Here is a 14,283-nt window from a genome sequence, read left to right as displayed (position 1 = left end):
CAGATGTCTTTGGTGAACATATATACACATTTCTGGTTGGGTATGTACCTAGGAGTGGAATTATGAGTCATAAATAGGCATATGTTCAGCTTCTGTAAATATTGCCAAATAGCTTTTCAAAGTAAATGATCTAATTTTCACTCCTGTCTTATTAGTTTCTTATTGCTGCAGGGGTTCCCAACCTCCAGGATCTAATGCCTGATGATCTGAGGTGGAGCTGATGAAATAGAAATAAAGTGCACAGGAAATTTAATGTGCTTGAATCGTCCCAAAACTATTTCCCTCAACCCAGTGCTTGGAAAGATTGTCTTCCAGAAAACCGGTCCCTGGTGCCAAAAAGATTGGGGAGCACTGCTGTAAGAGCTAATCCACTTCCTTGCCTTTTCCTCTTTCTAGAGGCCGCCTGCATTCCTTGGCTGGTGGTCACTTACTCCCTTCATATCTCAGTTTCTCCCTCAACTCTGCTTCCATTGTCACACAGCTTTGTCTTCCTCTGCTTCCTTCTGTCCTCTTGCTTCACTTTCAGAAAGACTTTTGTGACACTACTGGGCCCACTCAGATAATTCAGAATAATCCCTCATGTCAAGATCCTTAGTTTAATCACATCTTGCAAAGTTCCTTTTGTAACATATTCATATATTTCAGGGACTAGGATGTGCACCTCTTTGGGAAAGGTATTTTTCAGCCTACTCTACCTGTCATCAGGGTATTGGGACAGATGGAGAGAGGCTGGACTAGGGGAAAGAAGGACAGTGAAGCCTTGAAAGAAGGACACTTCACACCTCCCTTCACCTTGGGAGGATTGGTGCTGTTGACTTGGGTACTGTGCCAGGGCTTGTAAGCAGGAGAGGGAGGCTGATGCTAGAACATCACAATCCTGGACCACCAACATGTCTGAGACAAGAGGCTTTCATACAAGGAATGAGAGTGCAGGTCAATAGGCCCAATAGTCTGGGCCTGGGTACCTCGCTGAGTGAAAGGTTGGGGAAGGCTGACTCTCCTCTGTGGGATCTGGGAACAAGAAGATAACAATGGAGAATTGATTATATTTTGCACTGTGGTCACGATCTTGTCAGTGGACAGTGCCCCCAGCCCATGCCATATCCCTGTCCATCCTCCAAGCCATGCAGACTGACCTGTTTTGGGGCTGATGGTGGAACTGTAGGGACTGACTTCCCATAGTAGGTCAGGTGAGGTGAGGATGAGATGGGGTGAAGAAGAGTCTGTTCATCTAGGCAAGCATGCCCTGCCTTCACTGTAACTTGAATATTAAAAGGTGAAGACTTTAACAGTCAAGGCTTGAGGATGAGAACATATAGTTTCTATCTACTCCTGGTCTCATTTTAGTTCAGCAAGTGCAACTTGAAGGAAATAGGACAGACGTTATAATCTCCACTTTACTGATGAGACCAGCAGGGCTCTGAGAGGCCCTCTAATTTACTCAAGGAGCCTCAGGAATGGAACCAAGAACAGAATGAGTCTTGCAGTTCTTCTGTTGTCCTTGGTGCTCCTCCACGTCCCTGCCGTGTGAGATTCACTGAGATCCCGAGGTGATGAGAGCCGAGAGGCAGAACTGACCCAAGGTGTGCAAACCAAATTAAACACATCGTATTTTGTGGGTGATAAAATGGGATGATCTGGAATATGAAACGTGTTATCTTCATGGTTTTATACCCTTAATAATATGTTTTGATGGGGTTTTAGGAACAAGTAAAAGTAAATGCCTGTGTTTGATAAGCATCTTGATCCAAAATCCTTCCAACTATTTTCTGCCTCCCAGAAATAAGCTGAACACCTTGGTCTACTGATGGAACCCCTCCAGTTCTCCTCAAAATAGTGGTTTATAATTCACTTACTATCTATTTAATTCAGATCTCAAGACAGAGGGAGATGTGTGGTTATTCTTCCATTTTGAGTTAAAAATCCCATGGTCATCATCATCCTACTCATCATCATTATTCATAACTATTTCCTTTCTTGAACAGTGTTTTTCCCCTGGACTTCTTGTCTTCCTTTCCACCACGCTCCTCTCCCCTTAAGCTTTTCTGTCTTGGCTGCTTACTTAAGTTGTTCCAAGCGCTCAAGGATAGTGTCAAGTCTTTGATATCTCCTTTTACTTCACTCTTTTCAAATTTTAATTGACTGCTTTCTGCTTGCTGTCCCCCTAGGATTCTGTGATTCTCCTGGATGGTCCTATATCTTTCTTTTTCTTAACTTACTTCCTCTATTTGTTGGTACATATCTCCAATAAGTTCCTAGAAATTATATATGGAAGGTAAATTTTTGAGTCCTTGCATATCTGAAAATGTCTTTATTCTACCTGAACACTTGTTTGATAATTTTTCTTGGTATAAAAATTCCAAGTTGAAAATGATTGTTCTTCAAAAGTCTGAAAGCATTCTGTCTTCTAGTTCCCAGAGTTATTGAGAGAAAATTTGAAGCCATTCTGATTTGTGATCTTTCAGTGGCGATGTTTTCTTCCCTCTCTCTTTACAAACATGCAGCATTTACCCCCCTTTTTTTCTTACAGTGGTTTAAATTTCACTATTGTTTGCCTAATCTGTGTCTGTTAATATTTTTATGTAATATTTTAGGCACTTAGTAAGCCCTTTACCTGGGCTTCCTAGGTGGTGCTAGTGGTAAAGAACCCACCCGCCAATGTAGGTAGATGTAAGAGAAGTGGGTTCCATCCTTGGTTTGGGAAGATTCCTTTGGAGGAGGGCATGGCAACCCACTCCAGTATTATTTCCTGGAGAAACCCATGGATAGAGGAGCCTGGCAGTCTGCAGTCCATAGGGTCCCACAGAGTTGGACACGACTGAAGCGACTTTGCACATGTGCACGCATGAGCCCTTTACATCTGGAAACCCATGTTGTTCAGTTCTGGGACATTTTCTTAGAAAGCAGTTATTAAACTGTGCAGTAAACATTATATGGGCAATTAGGGTGGTATGAACACTTACTTGATTTTCAACTGTGAAGGCAAAGCACAGAAGACTTCATATAATGGCAGGGAGTCCTTGGCAGCCTAGGGATTAGGACTCTGCACTTTCACTGTCACGGCTACCAGTTAAACCCCTGGTGGAGGAATGAAGATCCCACAAGCCATGTGGTGTGGCAAAAAAAAAAAAGGAAAAAAAATAATTATAATTTCAGAATAGAATAACTTCTGTCAACTTTAATGGTACAAAAATTAAAATACAGATGACAGCATGGAGTTAGGAGAAAGTGAGTGAGAAGAAAGTGGGTGGGGGGCCTCCCTTTACAAAGCAGGGTGTGGCTGGTGAAAATACTATGTTTGATTGAACAAGAAATGATAGAGGTACCCACTGGAGACACTTGAAATAGTGATACCTATTAGGGTATCACTAATAGGTATATTAGTGATATACCTGTATCCCTTATATCCCTAAATAGGCTATTCCCCTGTTAGGGGAAGCAGTGGTAGAATGAGGCTTTAGCACCACGGGGCCAAACCAGGACTGGTGGGAGAGGGGGTAACCTGTTTTGGGGATGGATGAGGGAGCTAGGATTTAAAGAGGTAACCTTCATTGACCGTGTTTTCTGCTCATCATTTCACATGATTTAAAAAAAAAAAAAAAAAAAACTTTTTAAAGGAAAAAAATGTTGGAGATAAAATTCACATAACATAAAATTAACCATCTTAAAGCCAACAATTCATAGTTTTTGAAAGCCTTAAGTGGGGTGTCTCAGAGCAGTTGTGGGAGACAAGGGACGACAGGCGACACTGTGTGATTGGCTGTGGAGATGGAGGATTGGAGGGGGGCTCCTGTGGAGATGGAGGAATTGGAGGGGGCTCCAGAAGCCCTCCCCCCACCTCCACCCCCAGGTTCCTGGGCCCAGGGGACCGCTGGACCCACCAGGAGGGTTGTGGGGGCGTTCTGAATCCAGTTCAGGCAGCATGGAGCTCTCTTCCTCCGGCCTTGACAGCCCGTGGCCCCTGACCTTCTCACCAATACAGGAAAAATATTTAGTTTCAGCTCTTGAGATGCAAATACATTTTTCAAGGCTGTTTTCACTTAAGATTCAAACACACTGAATATAATCTTTGGGGGAGGGTTCTTTTTGGGACAGGAAAGGCTGTAGGAAGACATTAAGCTAAGCTTCTTGTCAGACTGAGCAAAACAGAGTGTGTTTTGCTTCCTCTGTTTATCATTTTCTCCCCCCTGGTTCCTTTCCACTCCTGTCTTCAAGTTTCCCTCTTTGCCCACACTGTCCTAGCACACAGGGAGGCCCCTGGCTGAGCATTCCCTAACATTTTCTAAACCTTAACAGCTTAAAGTGGAGAAAGGCTGCTGTTTCCAAGCTGCCAGCAGTGTTCTGATTCATTATTGGAGAAAATTGCTTTCCTGTTCTGGGGGGAAAAAATGCTTCTGATGTGCTAAAAAGATAAGAAGTTAGGGCTAACAGCTCCATTTCAGAGTTCAGGCTTGAAATCCATGAGCCTTAGACCTGGATGTATTTAGTCTTCCAAAGTCCTGGCTATCCACAGACAGGTGCCACGCACCGTGCCCTACCTGATGGGAGGAAAGAAAAGAGGTCACAAAAGGAGAGCTTCACCATAGTCTTTGAAGGTTACCAGTGAAATAGCACAACTCAGCTAGGACTTGAACCCACTGTCTGTTAATTGAAATCACACACCTGGTCTCAGGACTTACTGAAGCTCAGGTTCTTTATGTCTCAGCACAGAAAGAATTTGGTGAGAGGCAAAATAATAGTTAAGAAGTAGATTTATTGAGAGAGAAACACTCCATAGAATGTGGGTCCTCCTGGAAGGTGAGAGGCCTGGACATATGAGGTGGTTAGTTTTTATGGGCTTGGTAATTTCATTGGCTAATGAGTGGGAGGAGAAGTCCAACTATTTTGGAGAACTGATGGGGATTTCCAGGATTGGGGCCACCGCCCATTTTTTGGCCTCTTTCCTGGAACTGTCATGGCACCTGTGTGTGTGTCATTTAGCACATGCTAGTGTGTTACAATGAGTGTATAATGAGGCTCAAGGTTTACTGGAATCCAAATCTTTTAATCAGTTATGTTGCATCCTCAAGGGCTAGGTTATTCTTTTTAAAGGTTGTGCCCTGCCCCCTTCCCTTCTGTTTTACCAGGTACCAGTTAAATATGATTTCTGTCCAATCCTTGGTCCTTAAGCCAGGCTTTCTCTTCTCTGGGGGAAGGAACTGGGCCTCTGTATCTGCTCCATAAGGAGCAGATGAATGTGCCCTGGGGGTCAAAGCTGGGCCTCCGTATTTGCTCCATAAGGAGCAGATGAATGTTTAATATGGCACTTCTGGATTGAAGATTGAGCCTTTCAGAGTTGAGAGGTCCTTCTGCATATTGGCTTCTATGACATAAAAAGGCTGGAATTTTCCAAATTTTAGAAGATGTCTGTGATTCTTTTCTTGGACTTTGTAAATGACTTAGCAAATACAACTGCAGGAGCAGCAGTGCAAAGGGGTAACCCAGTTTCAGGACTACTTGCCCAGAACCTAAGTGGGTAGGTCCAAAACCCTATTATGCAAGTCAGAAGTTCAGGACCATGAGGAGAGGCTGTGCATTATGACGGGAAAGGTTGACTGCATTGGAGGTAGGGTTGGTATCGGAGCCTGACACAGAGACAGTGAGCACTGGACTCTGAGAAGAGGATCCAGGGCAGGCATGATAAAGGAGAGGCTAACTGGAGAACCCTTAAAAAAGGGATAATTGACCTAGGGACTTTGGGGCAATCAAACCATGATCTAGATTTAAATACCAGTGAAGACAACAAAGGTCCATCTAGTCAAGGCTATGGTTTTTCCAGTGGTCAGGTATGGATGTGAGAGTTGGACTGTGAAGAAAGCTGAGCACCGAAGAATTGATGCTTTGGAACTGTGGTGTTGGAGAAGACTCTTGAGAGTCCCTTGGACTGCAAGGAGATCCAACCAGTCCATCCTAAAGGAAATCAGTCCTGGGTGTTCATTGGAAGGACTGATGCTAAAGCTGAAACTCCAATACTTTGGCCACCTCATGCGAAGAGTTGACTTATTGGAAAAGACTCTGATGCTGGGAGGGATTGGGGGCAGGAGGAGAAGGGGACGACAGAGGATGAGATGGCTGGATGGCATCACCAACTCAATGGACATGAGTTTGAGTGAACTCCTGGAGCTGGTGATGGACAGGGAGGCCTGGCATGCTGCAATTCACGGGGTCGCAAAGAGTCGGACACGACTGAGTGATTGAACTGAACTGAACTGAACTGAAAGATAGCTTTGGAACGAATTCTTATCTCATACAAATTAGGCTATATATATATATTTTTTTTTCTCACATAAAAAAAAAGGTCTAAGACTGTTTCCTTCTTTCTTCTTATTTCAGCTTCAGTTTTCGTTTCATGACCACAAAATGGCTGCATAACTTCCAAGCATCATGTCCAAATTCTAGACCAGAAGAAGGGTAAGGGTCAAAGAACCAAAGATGTATGCCACCTGTATCTCTCCCTTTTGTTTATTTTCTCAATACAGCAGTAGTTTTCCTGGGTGTCTGCCCCAATGATTTCCCCTTACATTTATTAGCTTGAATTAGGTCATACCTCTACTATAAGGAAAGCAAAAAAAAAAAATTTTTTTTTTTTTTTTACCAAGTTCAGCAAACTAGCATAGGTTTTTAGTTGTGGCCTGGACAATTACTTAACCTCTTTGTGTTCTAGTTTCCTCATCTGTAAACTGGGCACTGGACTGTAACCGTGCCTATTTCAGAGGGTTATTATGAAGATTAAATGATTTAATTTTTTTATAAAGCACACAGAACAGAGCACCATTAAAGTGTCTTTTACAAATAATTTTATGTATTTAGTTATTTTTGGCTATGCTGGGTCTCCATTGCTGTGTGCCAGCTTTCTCTAGGTTCAGCGAGGAGGGGCTACTCTCTAGCTGTAGTGCCTGGGCTTCTCACTGTAGTGGTTTCTCTTCTCATGGAGCTTGGGCTCTAGGGTTCGTGGGCTTCAGCATTTGTGGCTCAAGGGCTTTAGAGCACAGGCTCAGTAGTTGTGATACATGGGCTTAGTTGACCCATGGCATGGGGAATTTTCCTGGACCAGGGATCAAACTGCTGCCCCTGCATTGCAAGGTGGATCCTTAATCACTGGATCACCAGGAAAGCCCTAAAGTGTTTTTAAAGTATATTAAAAGGGAAAAGTATTCACTGGATGGACAGTTAGTAGGGCCCACCATTAAGCGTGGCTCTCCTGCACGGTGATTCTCTTTTGTAGTAACAGTCTATTGAACATTATAACCTAACATTAGCTGTACTTCGGAGGATTAAGGGAATGGTTGCTGTCCTCACTGGGCATAGGTGCTTGGCAACAGCTTGGAAAAGCACTGTAAGGTGATGTGTAGAGAGTGGGGTAAGGGCTAGAGTCCTTAGAGACATAACTGCAAGAGTTATGGCAGAGGTGAAGCTTGGCTATAGCTCCATTTCCTGGCTTCCCTTGCGGCTAATGTGGCCACGTGACTAAGTTTTTGCCAGTAGAGAATGAGCAGAAGTGAAGTGTGCATGAGGGAAAACCCTGGCCTCTGGCCTTTGTGCCTTCTCCCATCTGATGGCAGGAAGGGCAGTGACTAGAGCTACTTCACGAAGACAGCAGAGCTGCTAGGAAGCCTGGATTCCTGAATGACTTCATGGTACAGAGCCACCCACTGACCCTGGACTGTTACATGAGAGAGAAAGAAATTCCTGTTTTGTTTGAACTATTGCATTTTGGATATTGCATATTCATTCCAGCATTTTACCTCAACTAGTAAATTGTTTCCATAATTTAAAATATTCCATGAAAATATATTTGCTAATGATATGCATAAAATATTTCTAGAAAGGTATTTAGGCTAACTATAGAGGGGGAACTGAGAGGTTGGGTGTTAGTAGTGGGAGGGAATTTTGTCTTGTTTAGTTTCATTCTGACTCCATGTTGTTCTTCAGTCATTCAGTCATGTCCAACTCTTTGTGATTCCGTCGACCACAGCATGTCAGGCTTCCCTGTTCTCCACTATCTGTAGGAGTTTGCTCAGACTCCTATCGATTGAGTCAGTGATGCCATCCAACCATCTCATCCTCTCTCGTCCTCTTCTCCTGTCCTCAATCTTTCCCAGCATCAGAGTCTTTTCCAGTGAGTCAGCTCTTCACGTCAGGTGGCCAAAGTATTGAAGCCTCAGCTTCAGCATCAGTCCTTCCAATGAATATTCAGGGTTGATTTCCTTTAGGATTGACTGGTTTGTTGATCTCCTTGCTGTCCAAGGGACTCTCAAAGTCTTCTCCAGCACCACAGTTTGAAAGCATCAGTTCTTTGGCACTCAGATTATGAGCTCCTTGTTGCAAAATTCAGACTTAAATTGTAGAAAGTAGGGAAAACCACTACCATTCAGGTATGACCTAAATCAAATGTGATTCCTTATCTATTTATAGTTGTTGAACTTTGACCCATATAAATGTAATACTTATTGAAAAAATTAATTCATTAATTAGAAATGTTGATATTGCATCACTATACTTTGTGCCAATTCATCACTGATTGGCACTCAACCAGCATGTGACTCCCTTATTCACTAATCCTATGCCCAGAGAAAGGAGAAAGGTGATGAATAAAGCTGGCAGAAAGGAGCAGCTAGGTGAATTCCTTTAAAAAAATGTTATTATTTCTTTGGCTGTGCCAGGTCTTAGCTGTGGCATCCAGGATCTTTAGTTGTGGCATGTGGGATCTAGTTTCCTGACCAGGGTCAAACCTGGGCCCCCTTGGGAGCATGGAGTCTCAGGCACTGGGCCACCAGGGAAGTCCCCTGGGTGAATTCTTGAATGGAAGGCAGAGCTGTGGCATTTTGCCTGAGGCTCTGGCCAAGACACTGCATCTGGGCGCCAGCAATTGGACTCATCTCTCATCAGATTGTACATTGGCGTGAAGGAGATGGTCACTGCCTGCAGATTAATGTCACTTTCATTTCCCGAGCATCCTATGTCCTGAGATGGTATCTTTTAATAGAGGGCACTCCAGGAGACTCGCTCTGAATTTTTGGCTGCATGAGGAAGGTGACTTTTTATACAATTGAAGCAGAATTCAGTTTCCATCTTTGTAACTTGAGTTGATTTTTCCTGCTTTCTGTATTTTATGTTGGTATGAAAAGATGATTTATTATTTTCCTATTCATGGTTTCCAACAAGACTCCCATTTCAAAGCTAAAAAGAAAAAGACAGTATAATATTGAGTAATTTTCTTCTTGGGGACAAAATGGGGGTTTCTTCATTAGTATGGAGCAAGGGAGGGGCTTGTATAATAGCTCAGAGTTTTCCCCACATCTAATGAATATTTGAAATTATCATTTTATCCTCATTTTATATTGTATTTTATTGTACAATGACTCCTCTTATAAACTCTGGCTCCTGGGAAAACACCAACCCTCTTTCCTGGTGGACACTGATGGCACTTTTGCCTCCTAGGCATCCTTGAACTCCATGTGTTTTTCCCAGGAGGGTATGTCAGGTGAAATATTTGGTAAGTTAGTAACAGAAAAGGGGGTCAAATAGCTTCAGAGATCACTTTTGCATTATTTGTAAGTTAGAACATCAAAAAATGAATAACCTGATTACTACCAGTTTAATCTTCCCCGTTGGTTCTCACTTGCCCACTAGACTAATCTTTATGCTGGACCCTGAGGGTTCCTCACACAACCTGACACAGCTCCTCCCGGGCTGCCTGCCCAAGATTCCCTGAGGGACTCATCTGAAGCCACAGCCAGACAGAGCTGCTGGTTCCTGGGTGCCAGGCCCATGACTCACCTCTCAGATGCCACCTGGTCATGAAATACTTTCCTCCAATCAGAGGCCACAGCTGCTTCTCCAGGGGACCAGTCTTATGTCACATCTTGCATGCCCTTGGATGCAGAAAGCAGATCTTAACCATCTCTGCCTCTCTTGAGCCCCTGGCCCAGAGCTGGGCATATGGTAGGTGCTTATCAGTGTGAATTGCACTGAACGGGTAGAATGCAGCTAAAGAAATGAACAGAAGTGTACTCTCTAAGGTTGGCAAACCAGACCAGCCAAGTTTGGCAAGCTGAGTCTTAACCTAGGGCAAGCCTTAACCCTAACCCTAACCCTAAGTGTACTCTCTGAGGTTGGCAAACCAGACAAGCTGAGTTAGCAAGCCAGTCCTCTGCTTTCTCATTTTTTGATAGTTGGAGACAATCAAAAGATGACTATTTCATGACATATGAGATGACATGAAATTCACATTTCAGTGTTCATAAACAAAGTCCTGTTGGAACCCAGGAATCACACCCAAGTTTACATTTGGGTTGTGGCTGCTTTCCTCCTCTCAGGGCAGAGCTGGGTAGTTGCAGCAGTGATCATATGGCCAGCAAAGCCAAAAACATTTACTATCACTTTATAGATAAAGTTTGTCAGCCCCTGATGTATAAGCTGAGGTCTTTCAATTGGAAATACACATTTTTGGTCTTTTCCAAATCTGCTGTTGTGCTGGGGACATAAATGGTTCCTATTTCCCTGTTGTTGTTTTTGTTAATACTATTTACTATGTATCATATACTATGATACTATGTATCATACATAGGACAATAGTCCTATGTATGATAAAGGAGAAGTATTCAATTCCTGCTAACCTCAAGAACATTCAAGAAAGGTATATTTGGTACATCAAATAAGTACCTGTGATATGCAGGTAGGAGGTGGCTCTTTGGAGATAAGATGATGAGTGAGATAAACACAGCCCCTACCTTTGTGTTGCTAATTTTTATGTGGGAAAAAACTGAAACAAATCCATAACACATTTTTGGGTTTTGTTTTTGTTTTTGTTTTGGCCATGCTGCCTGTAGGATCTTAGTTCCTTGACCAGGGGTTGAACCAGGCAGGCCCTTGACAGTGACAGCATGGAGTCCCAACCACTGGACCGCCAGGGAATTCCCTTATAACACATTGTTTTAATAGAGTTTGAAGGTGCTCAGGAAACAGAGAGCGGAATACTATAATAGGTGGCATCAGGGAAGGTTTCTCAGAGGGGGCGACATTTCCACTGATACCTGAAGGACAAGTAGGTAGCATGTCAGTGGAGAACAGAGGGACTTTTTTTATGGAGAGAAGTGTACTTCTCGTCTATTTCAGCCTTGGTCATTTGAGGATGTCTGTTACATACATCCATTCCTATTTCATAATGACTACATTCTTTGTACAAAGAACAAAGGATGGACTGGTGTAGGGAGGTACTTTGTGTTCCAAGATAAAGGACTCTGGATTGCTGGCTGCTTATTTCTCTTTAAGGAGGTTTTCTTTGCTTGGCCCCTGAATATCTTAAAAACATAACAAAAACCAAAGGCCTCATACAGGCTGATCCCCTGCAGTTCCTCAGACAAGTTCTCTGAGCTTACCACATATTCTCAGTCCTTGAGCTTGTGGACAAATCTCTCCTCTATTATGTTGGCCTTGGGAGGGGTGCCACTTAATGATAGCAGTCCAGTGCGAGCCTTCCTGCCTTCTTGTTCTTAGGGTGGAAGAACTGTTTTGGAGTCTGAGTGGATTTGTTCTGGAAAGAGACTAGCTCTAGTGTCTCTTCCAATACGTGTCATCTATTATAGATTCCGGGTACCTCAGACATTCCAACTGATCTATAAAACCAGGACAGTGCCACATCTTAGGTAAACTACCATCAGCTCTGTGAAGAACTCTGGGAGAGAACTAAATATCAGACAGTATCATTTTTACTTGAAAACTCAACGGACAGCCTCTATTCAGAATGAAGATGTGTTTTATTTTTTTTTCCTTCTGGTGACTCATTCTTCATTCCAAATACTCTTTTTGTCATGTAGAGGACCCATGTAAATATGAATAGCCAGCCCAATAAATTAGTCAGCATACTGATGAATATGTTTTCATTTACAGGACCAACTACTCATTCACGTAAATCAATAAAGAGACGAACTAATGCTGGTATAATTGATCAGATGTAAACCTCTCCAAAACATGATTAACCTCTTACTTATGCCTTCAAGATGTGTTATGTTTATAATCATAAGTGAGAAAGCTATGTGTCATTTTGCGTTGTTTAGCATCCAAACACCTTTTCTATTTAGGCAGATCCAAGATGAGTGGAGGCCAGGATCTGGCTTCCCACTCTGGAACCTGAAGCGAAGCAGGTGATCCCTCTTTGGACCCCTTAGACCTGTGTGTGGACATCTGGCCAAGGCTCAGCCAATCAGAGGCTCTTTGGTGAGACTTTGGGTCTTCAGGGAGTGATGATAAGGCTAGAGACAGCCATAGGTCATTCATAGTGGCTGGATGGACTTGAGTCTTGGGTGTGTTCAGTTCAGTTGCTCAGTCGTGTCCGACTCTTTGCAACCCCATGAATCTCAGCACGCCAGGCCTCCCTGTCCATCACCATCTCCCGGAGTTCACTCAGACTCTCATCCATCGAGTCAGTGATGCCATCCAGCCATCTCATCCTCTGTTGTTCCCTTCTCCTCCTGCCCCCAATCCCTCCCAGCATCAGAGTCTTTTCCAATGAATCAACTCTTCGCATGAGGTGGCCAAAGTACTGGAGTTTCAGCTTTAGCATCATTCCTTTCAAAGAAATCCCAGGGCCGATCTCCTTCAGAATGGACTGGTTGGATCTCCTTGCAGTCCAAGGGACTCTCAAGAGTATTCCCCAACACGACAGTTCCAAAGCATCAATTCTTCGGCGCTCAGCCCTCTTCACAGTCCAACTCTCACATCCATACATGACCACAGGAAAAACCATAGCCCTGACTAGACGGACCTTTGTTGGCAAAGCAATGTCTCTGCTTTTCAATATGCTACCTAGGTTGGTCATAACTTTCCTTCCAAGGAGTAAGCGTCTTTTAATTTCATGGCTGCAGTCACCATCTGCAGTGATTTTGGAATCCCCCAAAATAAAGTCTGACACTGTTTCCACTGTTTCCCCATCTATTTCCCATGAAGTGATGGGGCCGGATGCCATGATGTTCGTTTTCTGAATGTTGGGTGTGTTAGGTAGTTAAAATAGGAAACAGGAGTCCAGAATGGCAGTGGCTAAAAGACAAGGAAGGGAAAAGCCCTCGAAAATAGAACAAAGGAAGGTCTGAGGACCGGAGTGAGGACCTCAGGTAGAACAACAGCATTCCTGGCTAGCCCAATTTACATAGGGCAGGCCCAGGGGGAGGAAACAACATATAAAAAGAGGCGCCAAAGGACCGGGGGTCTCTCTCTCTCTCCCTCGCACACTTGTTCTCTCTCTCTCTCTCTTTTCTCTTCACATCTTTTGGGTCGGCATGCCCTCATGCCTCGAGATGTATTTTCCTTTTATTTTCTAAATAAAATCGATCTGTCCAAGAACTATAACACAGACTGTCGAGAGCTGTGATGCGCTTTAACGTCTGTCGCTTCAAATCTTTGTTGTGACGAGACAGAACCGAGATTACGCTCCCCTGACAGGGGGATGGTGACAAGTGTTTGGGGAAGAGATGCTGGGGCCCAGCACCCTACACTTACTGACCCTCTGGTGGAATCTTGATTGTGCAACACAGCCCCTAGTTCCTATTTCCAAGGCTGATTCTTCAGTTTCCCTCAAGTTCTTTGAGGTATCAGGTATCTTTCAGGTAAATTTCTTTTCTGTATAAATTAGCCTGTGTTGGTTTTATTATTTGCAGTAACACTGGTTGTATATACTCTGTGTGAGAGTACGATACAAGGTTTTATTCTGTACCTTTGGACCAGGAAGGATTAATTAAAAAAAAAGTTACAGTTGCTTTTAGGGTCCAACTGACAGGAAAGCATGTATTTTACAAAGGATGTTGTGTTCTAACATGTTTTTTCAGTGCATTTAATTGCTACTCACCCTTTTAACAGACAAAGGACTGATCAGGGACAGGCCACAGTCTTCAAGAGACTGACAGAAAGGTAGTGGTATTTTAGAATTCGAAAGCATCTTTGAAACAATCTCATCCAAACCCCTCATTTTGCAAATAAGAAAATTGAGGTTCAAGCTGGCTAAATGATTCACCCCACATTGCATGGCCAGTTAGTGGACGCGCAGTGGTTATAATCTGACACCATTCCTGGAGGAAAGATGGGCAGGGTGGGGAAGGGAGTGGCAAAGACAAGTATCCAGGTATCCAGTTTGCAGAACTGAGATCAAAAAGTGTATGTTTGTGAAAGGTCTCTATAAGCCGTGATGACGTTGGGATTCTTGGCCTCCAGAGGAGAGGAATTTGATCTTGGGGCCAGTGATGAGGCCTG

The 14,283-nt window shown here is 43.5% G+C and overlaps 1 long non-coding RNA gene across 1 annotated transcript in view; it reads left to right on the top strand.

The window, feature by feature from the left end:
• LOC113895051 overlaps positions 1–14,283 on the top strand; it is a 40,383-nt gene that overhangs the window by 1,814 nt on the left and 24,286 nt on the right. Inside the window, exon 2 of the long non-coding RNA XR_003511746.1 lies at positions 6,373–6,450. This is a non-coding gene — a long non-coding RNA (uncharacterized LOC113895051). The remainder of the gene's footprint in view (positions 1–6,372; positions 6,451–14,283) is intronic.

The sequence above is a fragment of the Bos indicus x Bos taurus genome, chromosome 7 (assembly GCF_003369695.1).
Source record: "Bos indicus x Bos taurus breed Angus x Brahman F1 hybrid chromosome 7, Bos_hybrid_MaternalHap_v2.0, whole genome shotgun sequence".
Classification (NCBI taxonomy): domain Eukaryota; kingdom Metazoa; phylum Chordata; class Mammalia; order Artiodactyla; family Bovidae; genus Bos; species Bos indicus x Bos taurus.
The sequence above is the reverse complement of the archived record's forward strand: the minus strand, read 5'-3'. Positions and strand labels throughout refer to the sequence as shown.